We start from the raw sequence: 18,364 nt of genomic DNA, 5'->3' as shown, positions 1-18,364 counted from the left end.
ACTCCCCTCTAGATCCCTGCATCCCTCTGGCACCAACTCCTTTCGTGTGAAGCAGTTTGCTAAACAGAGAGCAGGTGGTTAATCGCTTTCCTCAGAGGGCTCCCTTCTTTGGAACAGCCTCCCCATCCCTCTTCATCTTGGGCAGGACCTCCTTGAGTTCCAGAAAAGCCTAAAGACCTTCCTCTTTACCTCTTCCTTCACTACCTCTATCCCCTGCTAATCAAACAGTAGCTTGACTGATGTGCAGGGTCCTTATGCATCCTCAGGGCCCTGATCTCTCACATTGTATAATCCCAGCTGCTGTCTATCCTCTGCACTTGCTTCGGCCCACCCTCCACCACTGGAGGTTGCACTTACCTATCTTCATATCACTTCACCTGCTGCTCCCCATGAGCACCACAGCACCTATCCCATACCCCTCTCCCCTCTGCACTTGCACATTCTGAACACTCACAAGGCATAGTAGGTTTGTCTTCCCCTCTCCATTGTCTCTGTTTTATCTAATTATTTAACATTGTTATAATAACATTGTCTATCATCCAATGTCCCCCTCCCTGTTGCCCTGTGGGTGCTTTGAAACAGTATTTGCTTCCTGTATAAGTGCCTAACAAGTGAACAATAAATAAATAAATAAAATAGCTCAGAGCGCTTGCGACACATTCAGAAACAGACTGAACACTGCCACAGGTACACTGTTCAAGTGAAAGACCCATTTTTAAATATTCTGCGATGTGTTGTGGGATGACGTCTGCCATCCCTTGCCATGGAAAGCACTTGTACTTCTCTTTTTGATGGATTTGGTTAGGGAATTTTTGTGACGGTAGTGTTCTCCTGTGTCAATGTGTACTTCCTTTTGGCATGAGTTTCGCCTCATGGGTCCTTGCCAAGTTGATGGTACCGACAGGTTACTTTGTAATGTTGCAGGGCCATCTACATATACATCTGTTTGGATTGGATGACTATCCGGTTCCAATCTCCTCAAGGGCATGAACCTCCCTCCAATTTGGGCCTCGAATTTCACTTCAAGATGGGAGTTTCGGTGAATACCCGAAGTCCCCTTTGATTTCCATGCAAAGCCATCTTCCATATGAATTATTCCGGGCACCACAAAGGGTGGAATCTTCCATCCTGCACTCCCATAGAGATGCTGGTCCTGCATCAGATATACCTGCTCCTTGAAGGTAATTTGTGCACTATGGCACAGTAGCTTCAGGGAGAAAGGCTTCCTGGCCATATGTATTACAAAGAAAATTTCGCATTGTTAGTCCAGTTGCAGAATCACCCAAAATACAGGGTTTTAAACCTTATATTGGACTAACTGTAGATTGTATGCATTGGTAGAACAATGCATTACCTTATGAAGTCCTACAGACTTCATCAGATGGTGCAGAGGGAAATGATTGGAAAAGGGACGTCCACTAATCACTTATACAAAGAATATCACAGTCGCCAAAATATTTGGAAAGAATAAACAGTTCACTCAAGAGAAAGAGATTGGTGTAATGATCTTAGCCTCAATTTATTCCAATTGTTGTCTTCGATGTTTTCTTCATTGAATTGCAGTCATTCAATTCATTACTTTACATATTCACAATTGCAAACTTGATTTACTTGGTTAAAGTTCATTGTGTCCAGCCTAATCCTGACATGTGTTTCTCCGCCTTTGTTTTGGTGGTTCCTCAGGGGTTTAGTGGCTATTAATTAATTTGTTCAAAAATAAAGTAGATGACTCTCTTTTTTTAAATTCGTAAATTAAACATTATCATCCTATTGAGACAAAGAAAAAAAGTAAAAAATAATAATTACATATGTACATAGGATCTTCAAGGCAGGTTTTATGGGTTATCTACTTGTGTTACATGGAAACTCAAATGCTTTTGACTTACATGTTCGGCATGCGAAGAGTATGCAGAGAAATGTTTCACGGCTGAAATGTGGCAATTTGTCTTCTACAAAGGATTGGTGATGGCTCTAAATAGGAATATTAAATGTGTATGAGCAACCCGTTAGCACAGCGTGTGCATAAAACTCGGTTCAGAATAATAATGTTGGTCTAAAACAGATAGTATGCATGGGTACATTGGGCTTACCTTAACTTGGTTGTTGTTTGGCCTGTTGTACAGATGCGTACACACTGTGTGATTGCCGATGGCGGTGTAGGTAGCACTGTTGTTCTGTAACCGGATGTTCAATAAAGTTAGTTTGTAGCGCGTGCGCCACGTGATCGTGTTACGTGTTGCCATGTGAAGGGCGCCATGTTGGATTGTGGTAATCTGATGTCTATCTCATATGCAGATTGTGATGCAATAAGTATTTGAAAACGTGTTTTTGAAAAATTAAAACTCATATTGATCTCCAATTATTTTGTGAACAAGGAAAAAGAACTCCAATTATAAAAAGTACATGCTAAATTTACCTGTTGGACCCGAAATCTGTCGTTGAGATCCTTGTGCATAATAGACTTACATATTATAGGCTAAAATGCAAATTAAACAACAAGATAGTTAGTAGGGGTAACGAGCGGAGGCGGTCATATAGGATTGTGTGATACCCCATAAGTACTCAAATCAATTTGCCATACAAAATTCGCACATTGATATATCAACACAAACTTTGGAAACACTATCAGAAATCGCATACATGTAAAGTTTGTAAAGTAAGGGTAAGAAAAGGTATATAGAAAAAATGCAGAGACAAATATATATGTCATTCTATAGACTATTCTCAATGTGACAGTTTCTGCCTATACACAGTTCAACTCCTATAAATCACAAAATTTAATTATCACAAAGAAAATGGTGTAACTCTTGGTCAACGTTTAGCCCCGTGTAAATTGTGTCCATAGACCAGATCCAAAAGGCCTCTCTTTTGCATAAAAGTCTTTCCAGATTGCCCCCTCTTTTCGGTGGGGAGAATTTCTCTATTCCATGACATTTGATTTTGGATCGGTCAGAATCCATATGTTGTTGTGAAAAATGAAATGCTAAAGGAGATTTCCTATCCTTATTTTTGATTGCTCTCAAATGTTCTCCTATCCTGGTTTTTAGTTTTCTTATCGTGCTGCCAATATATGTCTTGTTACATGCGCATATTATGGCATACGTGACAAATTGACTGTTGCAGTTGATATATTGTTTGATTTTTACTTTTTTGGTATTTGGTTGCAGAAATTATTTTTTTGCATTACACATATGTGGACAGATCTGGCAGTTATTACATTTGAAATTCCCTTCAGTCTGAGGTTTAAGCCAGGATTCTGTGTTTTTGGACTTTATTTGTTTGTATTTTTCATATTTCTGGTTGACAAAGTAAGCCAAAGTAAGATGAACTTATCATTCTCTTTAAATTCATACAGTTTCGAAAGACCATGTTAGGCTAGTTGTCCAAAAAGATATCTAGCTCAGGATCTGTTGCCAAAATGTTCCAATTCTTCTGTAGAATTTTGTTGATGACATAGTTGTTTGAGCTGTAGGTCGTGATAAACCTCAATTTGTCTGGTTCAGATGTTTGAATTGGCTTGTCTTGTAGTAGTTCTGGTCTGGATCTCCCCATGGTTTTTAGTACCATTTTCTTTAGGTGTCTTGGGCTATATCCACGATTTTTTAATTTTCTGATCATCACTTCTTGATGTTTCATTATGTTTGGTTCGGAACACCTCATGACCACAATAAAAACACAACCTCTTCCTAAGGTATTAGGAGTGGAACTTAGATTCTCCACAAAGGGAAAAACCTTAGCTGTATTTGGCAAGACAATCTGGGTAGCGAAAGCCAGGTTGGGGCCAAAGTAAAGGCAATCTTTTATTCCCTGCGGCTCCTACGACAAACACTTCCCTATATTCCACAGAAAGACTATCCTCAAGTAGTGGGTGCACTTACGAATGCTCACCTGGACTACTGTAATAGTCAATTGGTGGGCATTCCGAAAAAACAAATCAGCAGACTGCAAAGAGCGCAGAATGCTGCGGTCAGGCTAATCTATGGGCTCAAAAAAACAGCCCATGTCTCATTTTTCCGCCGTCAACTCCACTGGCTATTAGTTGAAGACCGTATAAAATTGAAAATAGCCTGTCTGATTTTCAAATGTCTGAATAATATGGCACCAGACTATCTTAAGGAAATGCTTAGATATTATCAACCATCAAGACCCCTTTGCTCAAGTGACCAAGCACTATTAATCATCCCCCCCATCTACATTTGTTTCTAGAGGGGAGAGAAGATTCTCTGTGTATGTTCCCAGACTTTGGAACAGTCTACCCAGGGAAATACGGAATTCAGACACCCTGCTTAATTTCCTGAAGGCCTTAAAGACCTTCCTGTTCAAATAAACTGTGCCCACTGGATAATAATTAGATCTTTCTCTTGCTCTCAAATATACTTAATAATATACGTTGTCCTAGCCTTCCTGAGTTATTAATACGATCTGCGCCATTATACGGTTAGGTCCGTTTAGAGCACGTTACAAATCCCTCAAATCAAATCAAAAATGTTTCATGAATTTCGTTTCTGTTGTACAGTTCCTTTTGATTCGAAGAAGTTCATCAAACAGAATATTTTGAATAATGTGGCAAGGGTGGTTGCTGGTAGCGTGTAATACGCTGTTGACAGCAGTATTTTTTGTGTACAGAGTACTGTGAATGGTATGGTCCTGTATATAGAGGGAGATCCAGAAAGTCTATAGCCTGTTGACTGTAAGTGATGGTGAATTTCAAATTGTAGTCGTCGTTGTTCAGAAATGCATGATACTGTTGCAGTTGTTCTTCCAAACCATTCCATATTAAAATGATATCGTCAATATATCTTCCCCAAAAAGCAATTCTATTATTGGTTGTGAAATCTGGATGTTGCCAGGCAAATTGGGTTTGGAAATGGCCCATATAAAGATTGGCAAACGTAGGGGCGAATTTCATCCCCATTGCTGTTCCCTGGATTTGTCTGAAAATGTTGTCTCCAAAGCAGAAAATGTTATTGTTTAAGGTGAAGTTAATCATTTCAAGAATCAAGTTTTGGTCTTGTAGTGAGACCGATCTGATTTTCAGTGGTTAGCTGTAGAAATCCCTCTGGTGTGGATAATACTGGTGCATAATGCTGTCACATCTAACGTTACAAACCAAAAGTTGTCTTCCCAATAGACGTTTTCTAGTTGTTTTAATGCATGGGTTGTATCTTTGATGAAAGAACTTAAGCCAGACGCATGAGGTTGTAAATAGTGGTCTATATATTCTGAGATTCTTTCAGTAAAAGAACCAATGCTGTTAATGATAGGTCTGCTACTTTCATGTCACTTCCTCCTCCGGCTACCAGGCCTCACGTTCATCAGTGCTCCAATTCCCTGATTAGTTTCCTTTTCTTGTTCCAGTTCTTCTGTTTGTTCTACCTGCTGTGCTCTCCTGGCTCCAGCTCCTGCATCCCTGTTTTCCTCTTCTGAACCTCTTAGGTCTCCTTATCCTCCAGATGTTAGTCTTCAGCCTGCGCTCCTTCTCCCATTAGAATATTCATCTATACTTCCAGCCAGAGACATCCAGGAGAAGGATTTTCTTCCCCCAGAAGGTTTTCCTTCAGGTGGCTTCCGTGACGGGCACTCACCTACCGGGTCTGACCAGACAGGTGATAGAGTGGCTTACAAGACCGACCAGTATTCATCAATTCCCGCAGCAAGAACACTTCTCCAGTACATCCAAACACTGACAACAGTTTTCACTGAAAACAGTCTTCATTTTTAGCTCATGGCTTTATTTCAAGAAAACAAACAATAGCTGCGTGTACATATTGAATATAATATATTCTTAAAATTAGTCGCAGGCAGTTTTAAAGGGTACTCCAGAAGCTTCATAAAATTACTGATATTCTTTTAGAACCATATTGAAGTCAAAGATTTAAAACACGCAATTGGAAAACAGGCAAAAAATGTGATGATCCTTGATATATTCCTGAATTGAGAATCTTAAAGCAGGGTTATCACAGAAAAGATAAGATTTGGAGAAAATGTACAGCTGTATCGTCCCTTTTCTCCCCCAAGACAGCCTTAAGCAATTACAAAAGGCCATCTTTATGGGGAAATCTGCATTAACACTATAAGTACATTGTTGCCCTCCTGGTGTCTCACAAAGTGTTCTGCCATTAACCTGGCAACTGATTTTTATTACTTTTTGTGGCAAAGATCAGTACAATTGAGGAGGACCTTAGTAAAGCGATTTTGACTTTGACTTTGAAACCCTCGGCCTCTGAACCACTATATGACAAAGCTATGTTTAATTTTCCATTAACATCTTTAGATTTGATTTCATCACTTATTCTTGCTTTAAAAGCTATACCTCAGAGGCAGGCGGGCTATCTAAGTGATTTTTGTAATGGCAATTGACAGCCTCTCTATCTCGTAAGAGTTAGTTCCAAAGTTCTTAAAGTCTTTCCCCATTACTCCTCTGTTAAACAAACCTTCACTTGACCTAGGTGTACTACAAAACTATTGACCGATAGCTGGACTGGCCAACACAAATCTTGGAGAAGGTGGTTGGTTCTCAAATGCAAGCACATGTTGTGATGTATCAATGTTTAGACTCTTTTTAGTCAGGGTTTCACCCATCCCATGGAACAGAAAAATCTTGGTTGCTGTGTGGGATGTTGTTCTGAAATATGCTGATGAAGGTGCTTTCACCTTGGTAATTATGTTGGATTTTTCAACAGCCCTTACCACAGTAGATAACAATATGTTTCTGTGTAGGGCTTTCCGAAGTTGCAAGTGTATCTCAGCAGGCACTGGGTTGATATAATTCATTATTCATTATATCATAATTATTCATTATCTGAAATGTCGTCGGGTCAAGTACGATAGTTAATTTCACATCGTAACTGTTCATGGCCTGTAAGAATGTCATTGTATTTTCCATTGTTCCCTCCCTTGTCTTGAATGAAACACATTGTATATAGACGCTATATTAATAAACTATCATATCATTGAAGGATTGTACCCGATAGGTTGAATTCAGAGGATGTCTCTCTAATCTGATCTGATCCCAATTTCCTGTGGGGTACCTCCGGGTTCATTGTTGTCTCTGTTGCTTTTTATCATTTAAATGCAGATACGTATGTCCACCTTCTCCAAGTGTGGTCTTCATTATCAGATTGATCTCTGTGTCAACATTTATACTGATTCTTTTCAGAATGTCAACTGCATGCTGGAAGTTAGATGTTGGATGATCTTTAATAAACTGCAACTAAATACATGAAAAACTAAGCTCATCCTTGTTGGACCTAAACATCTGCATAGTGACTCATCCCGGGCTGCTACCCCTCCTTAATTGTTTGAACGTCCAACCTTGCCTATAGCTTTTACATTCTATTTGTCCTTTTTCCTCTGCTGTCAACCACCCAATTGTGGTTGCCGCATTATCCAATTCTAAATTAGACAATGCAAATTACATTTTAGTGTGTATCCCACATTGTTAACATTTCCTCCTACAGGCTGCTCACAACCCTGCGATTAGGCTGATCTATAAGGTGCTGAAGTCTTCTCCAATTTCTCAGTTTCAGAGATCTTTACATAGGCTTCCTATAAAATAGAGGATTGTATTTAAATTACTATGTCTGATTTTTAAATGCATTCACGGTTTCGGCTCTGTTATATTTATATGTTGGGATTAAATCCTATCGGTCGACACGCTCCCTTCAGTCTTTGCATCAACACTTGTTAGCTGTTCCTCATCACACTGTATTTACAGAGGAGACCAGTGTTTTTCTGTCCTGGGTCCCCATCTCGGGGATTCATTACCCATCAGCCTGAGAAGAATTAATTCCTTAACCCTCTTTTGAAAGAGTCTTAACCAACCTTTTCACGTAACAGTGCTTTTCGATAGTACAGCGAGTAGAGAGCTTGATTTGACATCTGTGCAGAGCCTGCTGACGCAGGTTCGAATCCCTGCAGGGCCAAACTCAGCCTTTGATCCGTCCGAGGTCGATAAATGAGCACCACGCATTGTGGGTAATAATAAGCAGCGTTCAGATGCTTGAGAGTTTGTATCACTATGTAAATGCTAAATTATTATCAAAAAATCTTATGCATGTGCTCTTAATCATTGATGGTACTGAGCATAGAACTTCAAAATGCACAACACACACCAATCAGTGCATGATCCATTCCCAAATAAGAGTGGTTCCATTCCTAGCCTCCACTGGTGCTTGCTGTCACATCTGTTGCGTTCGATGGTACGGTAGAGTCTTCCTTGTTGTGCTCTGTGGTTACCTAGAGTTCGGCACTTGAAGCTTCTGATAAGGTGGTCTCTGTGTTGTTCAGGCCTGTTCTTGGTGTGCGCTGTCTTGGGGGTCTATTGGGCTGTTGTCCGTAGTATTGTTGCCAAGTATACACTATTTCCAATTTGTAATCCTGGGTGTCTCTTCTGAACTTTATTTTCTCCAATTCCTGCTTGTATCTATCCAATTTATTGTTGGTGTCCTCTAGAATCTGTTGTAGTTGCTGTCCCGTTATACCTTTACTGATATCAGCTTTGAGGATTTCAATTTCTTGGTCTAGTAGGTCCAGGTTTTTGGCAAGTTCTTGTATTGTGAGCAGGATCAGATCCAGGCTGCATTTATTGAGTATTTGTCTCCATTGTTTCAAGTTCAGGAGCGAGCCCCACCCCTGTCGCTAGTCATATACTCATACTTACCATCCCTAACGCATACAGTTACGATCCACTAGATACCCGATTGAACATGCACTTTTCTTCCGCAATGCAGCATTGGAGTGAGACATTGCAACACTGCAATGATCCCAGACCAAGATGACACGCATGCTACGATCTACACAGTTGCAACATGTGATCAGACAGGGATAGGGACGCCCAACCGACTTTGTTTGGGAGCGAGCCCCACCCCCTGTCACTACTTACCATCCCTAACGCATACAGTTACAATCCACTAGACACCCGAGTTAACATACACTTTTCTTCCGCAAAGCAGCATCGGACATTGCAACACTGCAATGATCCCACACCAAGATGGTTGCCTCGTGGCACACCGCGCATGCGCGGGCTTTACTCGGCAACCACATTATATAAAAAAACCACACAGAGTTTGCGGGTCGGCTTCTCTGCTACAGACGAGCGGTGGGAGCTACTGACAGGTGAGCGCTGCCCATTCTCTATATGAGTAGTTCTGTTGAGCAGGGATGCTTTATGCACCCTACAGTCTCTATAACAGAGGGTCCCCACTGTATGGTGGGGTCCGCACAGTGAATCAATCATCTATACTCACCACGGACCAGTAGCCCTTTCTCTACCATACAATCGTTCTCTCTTGGGAAGCCGTCATTATGGGTGTTCCCCAGTGAATAGATGGGTATCCATGCTACAGTTTCTAATATGCCCTACCTTGCTTTCAGGTGACTGGCGGAACAACCACGTTTGCTCCCTCCCTCGCCCGATGGCTACAAGCTATACAGTGTCACTCTTCTCAATCCGGGCAACTTACTTTCGTAATCCAGACCTGTGATTCGGGACTGATACCTTGGACCTACATTCATGCAATGATCAAGACCCCAAGGTCAGTTATGTTTAGTATTAAACGCCTAACTGCATATTAAAATATTTAGTGATATAGTACTAAAAGACTCTTCAACCTTTATTCTCAGGTTGTATATGAGTGACAACATTGAAAACAGAATTGAACTCCATAAGGAACAATAGGCACCAGGCCCTGAAGACGTATTATATCCGAAACGCGTCGGCATACACATAAAGGAGCCCATTAGGATCAGACTTTAGACTTTGAATGATTATAGGAATGTGATTACACCTTTGTGAGACAACAACACAATTATGTACTTTACCACTGCATTTTAAGTGGCGTATGCATTATCTTTGAACCAGGAAATCGTTATGTCAATGGTGTATTAGAATTGACGTTCCTCTTTATTTTTACTATTGTGTTATAAATACTAATTAAGAATGAAAATCGAAACCAGTGGATTGTCTGTTTATTGATAATAGCTATCCTGACATGTTTACTCTTGATTGCAATTCATTGCTAGAAACCAATTCATTATTCAACAGGTATATTGAATGTGCTTACTTTATCTATGTAAAATTAGTGCTGTAAGAGTCAATACGGGTTCTCTATCCCCATAAAAGTGTGCTAGTGGGTCGCCTGTTAGCAATTAACAGGTTCTGTTTCACTTTGTTCCCCATTACAGTCTAGGGTGGCCCTTAGACTGTTCTGACCCATACGCACCTGAAATAATCTAATGTATGTACCATTAATTAAGGATTGAATAGGTGCTTTATGCGCTCCTATTAATGACCACAATTCAACTTGTTGCGCCCCCCCCTACCCTCCTTGCTCATTGTCTCCTAGGAGACTAAGCACAGGGAGTTTCGGGTACCTCCCTCACTTCCTGTCTACCCCAGACAACCGGGTGCCAGAGGCGGGTTTCTCTCAGAAACCCTGCCAAATGCGAAATGAACAAAGAGACCAAACCTGCTTTGGCGCACAGAGAAACTCTCTAGAAGGACCTTTCCATAAAGAACTGGTGAAAAAAGATCGGGCACCATTTTAGCAAAGATGGCTGGACGCCATTTTGAAAAAGATGGCTCCCGCGGTTAACGTTACCGTGTCCACGAACGGTTGCGGTAAATGTAAATCTAGGTAGTTCAAAACGAAACCACTGCCACCAGCCAGACAATTAAGGAAAGGGTGACCTAAAAAATGTTACATGAGCATTTAGACACAGGGGATACTAAGTAACCCCTCCAGCACTCTATTGTAAGATAGGGTGTGCTGGGTCTAGCAAGTACAATGCTAAGTAAAGCCAATTTCACTTTACTGTCCTGGGAAACAGTAGTTGAGTCCAGAGAAGGTATTTAAACCTTGGGGAATCTGGAAGGTGTGGCACTGCACTGAAGGTGCTTTGTGACACAGTTGTAAAATATGATGCCCATGGAATTGGTTAGACTGCACAACCAAAAAGAAACAGTGTATAAAATCACATTAAATACCTGAGAGAGTGGGGGAAACAGGGTCACACTCTCTCCAGGAAAAAAAATCAAGTCCTCAAAATCCAGCAAAGTTGCTAGGGATCTCTAAGGTGGAGGGAATTAACAATTTTTTGAGAATTATCCTTAACACACCCCATTAGTAAATTGATGGAAAACTATAAGCCATGTGTACATATTTAGAAAACTTATCTTTTAAATGTCAAGTTCTGGCTGCCCTGCTGTAGTAGACGGGCAGCTTAACTGCACCACACTCACATGCCTTCTCTCGACTAAAATAGCAACGGGTGATACTCTTGGTGGAGTGAAGGTACAGCAGCAGCACCCCACCTCAAGTGCCAGGGCCACCTAAAGGCCAGGTGTTTTCACATCTAAGGAAAATGTAATGATGTAGGCCATGTCAGGCACAACATATGTTGTCCACGGACATCATAATATGCCCCGAACATGTGGGTGTCTGCAAAAATCATAAAGCAAAATCGTTTGGGCCCTTTACTGCACCTATTGCATTCCATCCCACCTTACCTTATCTCCCTACCGATTGTTCATATGTAAAACAAGCATAGTGAATTATTTTGCAATGACCCTAGTTTCTTTGGGTCCACGAACATACCCTTGAGTTCTTGAACATTTTACTGTCTGTTAAAATAGGAAAACAAGCAACACCCGTTTTTGCCCTTTACTACATGTATTCAGCCACATCCTCTCCACCCCTCAGCTCCACAGAGGTTGTTTCATGTGTAAGACAAGTGTAATTTTGTGCATTTGAATATGTCCTGCAGTGTTGTCCAGAGACCAAGGGCATAGGCCGCAAATCCAACATGAAATTGTTTAATCATTTTTGACATCCCATTTTTCTGTTGACCAATCAGCACCGTCGGTTTGTTGTTGGTAGAAAATATTACGCTGCTCCCTGATTGCTCCATACTTGTCCACTGACACCAAATCAGGAAATAAGTCTGCAGACCAGAACGAGATATTGCACATTTCTTTTACCTGCTAATGGCCATTTAAAAAAAATATCCTGTACGGGTTAACACCAAATGAAATTTGCAAAAGCACGCTTTAAGGACCAGACCTCTGCTCCTCAAGAAGTTGGATGAAAATGCATCCTGGGGTAATGGCTATCGGTGTGACCGACATTTCGTTCCTCATTCAGTTGATTCCAGATTTTGAAGAAATTTGGCACACACTAGTTCCATAACTTTGCCCCCTTGATGACATTAAACCAAACTTTCCAAAAAGATTTAGAATAGAGTGTATATTTGTTTTTGGAACTTTGTGTGCACACAAGGGCGCGCTCGTGATCCCAGCCAAGGTGGCCACTTCTTGCAGAGTTCCCTGCCGTCTCTCGTAAATCCAGAATGAATCCCCTAAATTGACTGCGCTGCTAGATTTATTTTTGTAAAATTTGACTTGGTTGCAGCTCAGGGTATCGAATGATCCCACTTTCATCCTTCAGACCGCGCAGATGGCGTTGATTCGACTTGATACAGTGGCACCCGGCGAAATGCAGCAGTACCGTACTATACTTGGATGGTGAGGGAAGCTTGCATGATTGTCGGAGGACCCAAATGAGCAGCGGATCCAAGAGAGGCCCAACTTGGAGCCCACCAGCAACCGTGCCAGACTCTCCTAAAGCAATGAACTTTCATGCAGATCCTGATCAGCCTCTTCCGGGGGGACGGAACAAGTCTGATCCACAGTGGCTGAAAGCGGATTTATCCACAGTGAAAGCTCAGTGCTGCACCCGGGTCTGTGAAGGTCAGGTCGGGAGAGGGACACAATTACTACATCGACCGCGAGTCAGAGTCGGAAGACACACAACCTGGGGCGATAACTTTGTCCACCTGCAGTAGATACATTTGAACGAGGCCCACTGGTGCTGGATTGGTGATTGACAGTAATATATTCGGTTTTGACGTCGGCAACGCCATCAGGGTTTACTAATGGAGGAGAGTTGAAGAGAACCCTGTCCCAGCTTATCACACACTGAGTAGCTGTTGAGCGATACATGTTGTGGTGACATTTTGAGAGCAGTGAACCAGGTAAGTCGCGACTGCAGCTGTGGCATATTATTGCAGCCTAACAGCTGCTCGCTGCACCGCGGGGGCATCATGGAGAAATTATCTGATTGCTGCTTGTCGCATACAGCCGCCTGGCGGTGTGGGCGACTTTTTATCATTGGAGATACTCTTGGCATATCTGAGGATTGCGACTCTGGATTGTCCTGCTCTGATTTTGCTTGGGTTTGCTCGCGGGCACAGATCTGCCTTTTGATTCAATATATTTGGCCATCTGTAGTTATCATGTGAGGTGCCTGTTCAAGATGGGAAAATCTGATAGACATCAGTCTAAACTTCAATTTTTGACCCCTTCCCACCAAGACAGACAAAATGCAGTTCTGGATTTGTGCGCAGATGTGGAGTCGGACGCACTGTGCAGTGCTCCAACGGGAGCTTTGCAGGATATCAGGGCAATGTTTACAAAGGAGCTAGCAAGACTACAATAGTTGAATAGCAAACTCGACACCTTGCAAGGTAGATCATATGCAAGTCCGACGGAATAAACACAGTGACAGGCTGGATGCAGCCAAGACTCGACTTTCTACGGTAGCAGATGAAACTGCATCAACCTTCAGAGATCACACAAATTAAAAACATTAAAATTCCTTTCTTGTCAGGATTTTCACTTGTACATCTTCTGGGTGATTTATTGTTCACTCCGGGTCCCACTCCGCCGGGCTCAGACCCACTTTAACACAAAACCTTCAATTGGTCTCCCTCTGCCGGGCTCGTACCAAATCCATGTACTTTCCCAAACTTTCTCTACTTCATCAAATCGAAGACTTTCGACTGTGCCCAGGATTTTGTTTGACCCGTCGCAGGACCATTTAGATTCACATTTATTCATTCTCTTTCAATCGGTCTCCCTCTGTTGGGCTCGGACCAAATTTATATACGTTTGTCACTTCTCAGCTGGATACCTTAGAGACCTTCGATTGGGCACCCACGCTGTGCCGAACCACTCTGTCAAAGGTATTGTAGCTTGTTTTAACACATGCTATTTAACAATGTTCGTTCCAGTGCTCGCCATACAATGCTGCTGCTTGCAACCTTGGCTTCAACACAGACCGGTCTTGTATCGGTCTCCCCAACTCACTGGTTGTGTTGACTTCATTGAAGCGGCTTTGTTGTTGCAACTAAGGACGGTTGCTGGTGATTCTCCCCGCCTTGATTATTGACGTGGGAGGGCCCCAGATATCTTCGACACACAATTGCATAGTTGCTGCAGCGCCACAGAGGGCAGGAGCCCCCTGCAACACCAGCACCAGAATCTGCTGGAGCGGAATCGCTGCTTCTTTTTATAGCACCATCCTGTTGTGGGTAAGATTATATCTGCCAGGTGCTCCCAGCTGCATCTGAAGTTACCACCTACCTGCATCTCTGGCCTCTGCTACGACCCGATGCGCCCTAGTCCCAGAGCGGGCCAAGAACACCACGAGGAAGCGATCTAAAATGGCAGTATTCGTTCGTCTCCTTCTTTGTTGATGTGTTGCCTAGCAACATGCTGAACAGCTTATTGGCTGTTGTGCGGCCCATCACTACTTCCATGACCAGTTGCCACTTCAAGGCAAAAGCCAGATCCACTTCAAAGGACCACTTATAAGGACCATTTCTGTCCTTGCCTGTTCTGTTGCATCGCGGCCACTAGGCGCCAACCCCTGCCCGGCAGAACTCTCTTCACATACTTTACATGCGGTAAGCGATATCACTTTACTGACCCTTCATTCTTTACCACCCCCATTGTAATGGGGAACCTACTCCGTGAGACTAAACTGCCTACCACTATGTCTATCGAGACTCCGTACTGCCACCTTACTTTTGTTATCTCTGTTTGATAAGTAGCCCACCTTCACAATACTGCTAACGTTACCTTTTGCTGTACTGCTTAATCTTGCTATGTCGTGAATGTGTACTGTGCACCCAGCCTAGCTCACCTGCTCTGTTCTTGTATCACGATACAACCGCCTGCACCAATCTTATAGTCCTGTACCGGTCACTAGTACAATTCTAGCAGCCACCAGCCCTCCAGCATTCATCCAGAAATGATTTGCTTGACCCTCTACATCTCCTAGTCATCCTAGCTCGAGGCCCCTCGCATGTCGATACCTGCACAGTGCAACTACTGCAGTATCAACACATGCATCTACTTTTATTAACAGGCTGTATTGTATTTTCTATCACTTGCCACCTGCCTACAAGGGTTTCACGCCAATGTATTAATAATCTTTGTATTAGCAGTGTATCTTTAATCATTATATTGCCCACCTGCCACCCGCTTACAAGTGTTTGACACCAGTGTATTATTAGTCATTGTATTGCCAATGTTTAATTAGTCCTGGTATTTCCTATCACCTGCACAGTTGAGACACCCAGTCTATAGTGGGACTTCTCCCACCAATTAGCTCTTGCCTTGCATTGTACTCCATACCTAGCTAGCCACATCTGCATTTAATTGTGGTATGTGATGTCATTCTGAGCCTTCTGTCATAAAGACTTGCTCCAATTACTCATGAATTCCTGCTGCTGTCCACCGATTGTAAAATGTGAAGCTTGTGGCATCTGATGTGTTTAACTGCTCTCCATCACCACTAGTAACTATTGTGTTCCACAGTGCTTTGATTACAATCCCACTGCCCACCGCCAGCACTATGCACGCATACTGGATTTTGTTGCTAAAATTACTCTTTTCTTCACTTCATGTCAGATCGCAAGTGTGTGCAACAACCCCAAACAATTGTGACTAGCATATGGCTGACTGGACTAGCAAGGATATCAATATCTTTACTGCAATTATGTCCCCCAGACTGTACCCTCAGCTCAAAGACGACATCTACCTCTAACCATCCAATGTCTCCATGCCCAACTTTTGTTGACATCTACTACACAGCCAGGACCGGACTACAGTATGGGTTCTAATCGCATGCTACCCTCCAGCCTAAACACCTTCCACCTCTTACCTACCACTAATCAAACCAAGCTACCATGCTCGCCTTCACTCAGAAGCTCTAGACTTCCAGCCAGACTAACTAAACTCCATAAACTACCTTCCAATTCCTTCATTTAAACAAACCCTACCCCTACGGGCAACAACATCATAACTAATACTCACCCCCGAAACAAAAAATCCAATTTACCCTCCTCTACAGGCTCAACTTTTAAAACCTGTCATGGTACACCACATGTAATAATTAACGACCCCATCCACCTTCATACTAAAACATCCCAGAACAAACCACATATAGCAATTAAGGAACCTTCGCATATCAACGTCACCTTAATCAACGTCAGATCCCTAGTGGCACATCCCACTTAAATGGCAGATCGGATCACTGCTGAGGACTTTGACTTCCTCTCTATAACGGAAACATGGCTTCACACCGCCGAAGGCCCCACCTTCCTTCTAGCTATTCCAGATAAATATGAAATCATATGAGCAGACAGAGCTGACGCTAGAGGTGGAGGCATTGCTCTCATTGCCAAATCCAACTTTGCTATGAGAATTGACCCCTCTCCTGGCATTAATTCTTGTGAACTACTCACAGCTAAATTACCAATCTCCAATTCTGACACCTTAATTTATAGACCACCAGGACCAATTGGGTTATCCGAAGAAGACCTCTCTGTAATTCTCTCAGAACACCAAACTGGCCTCCCAAATTCTCCTGCTAGGAGATTTTAACCTAGGATTCAATGATCCTAACGATCACCACGCTCTAGCCATCTCTAGCGTACTAACAGAACTAGGGTTTACCCAAAAAGTGACCTAAGCCACCCATAACAAAGGGAGAACCGTTGACTGAGTAGGAGACCTCAACTGTGCAACCTCTATCACATATGGACAGATCACTGCTTGATATCATTTACCTTGCCAGCGAATATCTCGAAGTCCAAGGTCATTCCAATTGCAACACCACACCCCACGAGGAACACAAAGAATATTACCTCAGGTAAGCTTATTGCACTCCTCCTACCCACTCTTAACTTATTTCCAAACTCAACTAGTCCAGACAACCTAGTAGACGCCTATAATGTCACCATGACATAAGCTCTAGACATAATTGCCCCACTTAAGATAAGGAAAGGCAAACCAAAAGCACACTTGAACTCATGGTTCACCCCCCACCTAAAAGCGCTGAGAACGGAAAAGAGAAAGCTTGAATCTTTGTGGAAACTCGATCCTACTGAGGAAAACATACCCAACCTGATAATCTAGCTACCCTCTACAAAAAGGAAATCATTAATAACAAACAAGAATCCTATAATGGGAGGATCAACAAAGCTAGCTCAAGTTCAAAAGGACTGTTTACCATCCTATGGGAAATGGAAGCTCCCATCCCACGGAAAGACGAATGTCTGAAGGACAAACCCTGGTGCACAAGTATCCAGAACGCCTTACAGAACAAAATCTCATCACTCCAGAGTAAGATTGCCAATAAAAAAGCTAACCTACCTCTCTTAGATAAGCACAGCTTAACACTATCCCCTACCAGCAAACCTCCAAACCAGTTCAGCTTCTCCCAAGTCTCGATTTATGAGGTAGAAAAAGTAATCCTCTCACTCAAACCCTCTAATTATCAAGGAGACAGCTGCGCAGCACAGATAATAAAAGACACTGCTAGAGACCTAGCGCCCTTTATAACCAAATTAATCAACTCCTCATTTTCCTCTGGTACTGTCGCCTCTAACTTAAAGGAGTCCTGGGTCTTACCCCTCCTGAAAAAACAGTCTCTGGATCCATCAATCCCGACCAACTACAGGCCAATCACCACTGTACCATTTCTACTCAAGATCCTTGCCAAAGTAGCATATATCCAAATTCAGGACTACATGGAGTCAAACCTCCTCCTTGGTACCCACCAATCGGGCTTCAGACATCGTCATGGTACAGAGAGAGCTCTAGTAGACTTAAAAACACAGATAGATGAACTGAAGGATAAAAGAAAACGGCTCTGCTGTTACTTCTTGACCTTTTGGCCTTCTTTGATATGGTGGACCACCAAGTTCTCTACACACACTTGGCTTCTGCGGCGCACTTTTCACAAGGCGCCATTACCTGGATTAAATCATTCTTGAACAACAGGACCATGCGAGTCTTCTCGCCACTAGCAGCGGCAGACCCGATCCCGATAACCTGTGGTGTGCCACAAGGTTCTTGTGTCTCTCTGACACTGTATAATATATTCACAAAGCCATTGTTCGATGACCTAGACCATCTGGGTGTCACCTACACTAACTATGCTGATGACACCTAGATCCTCATACCTCTCTCGGGTGAGTATGACAAGGACTTGGCTTTGATAAATAAAATATACCT

The 18,364-nt window shown here is 42.6% G+C and overlaps 1 protein-coding gene across 3 annotated transcripts in view; it reads left to right on the top strand.

The window, feature by feature from the left end:
• The window catches only part of LOC138516154 (bifunctional 3'-5' exonuclease/ATP-dependent helicase WRN-like), a 264,929-nt gene that overhangs the window by 95,020 nt on the left and 151,545 nt on the right, over window positions 1–18,364 (top strand). The gene's annotated exons all lie outside the window — the stretch shown is intronic.

Source organism: Ambystoma mexicanum, chromosome 6q (genome assembly GCF_040938575.1).
Source record: "Ambystoma mexicanum isolate Mex_15411 chromosome 6q, UKY_AmexF1_1, whole genome shotgun sequence".
In the NCBI taxonomy this organism is placed as follows: domain Eukaryota; kingdom Metazoa; phylum Chordata; class Amphibia; order Caudata; family Ambystomatidae; genus Ambystoma; species Ambystoma mexicanum.
This window is presented reverse-complemented; position numbering and strand designations above follow the sequence as displayed.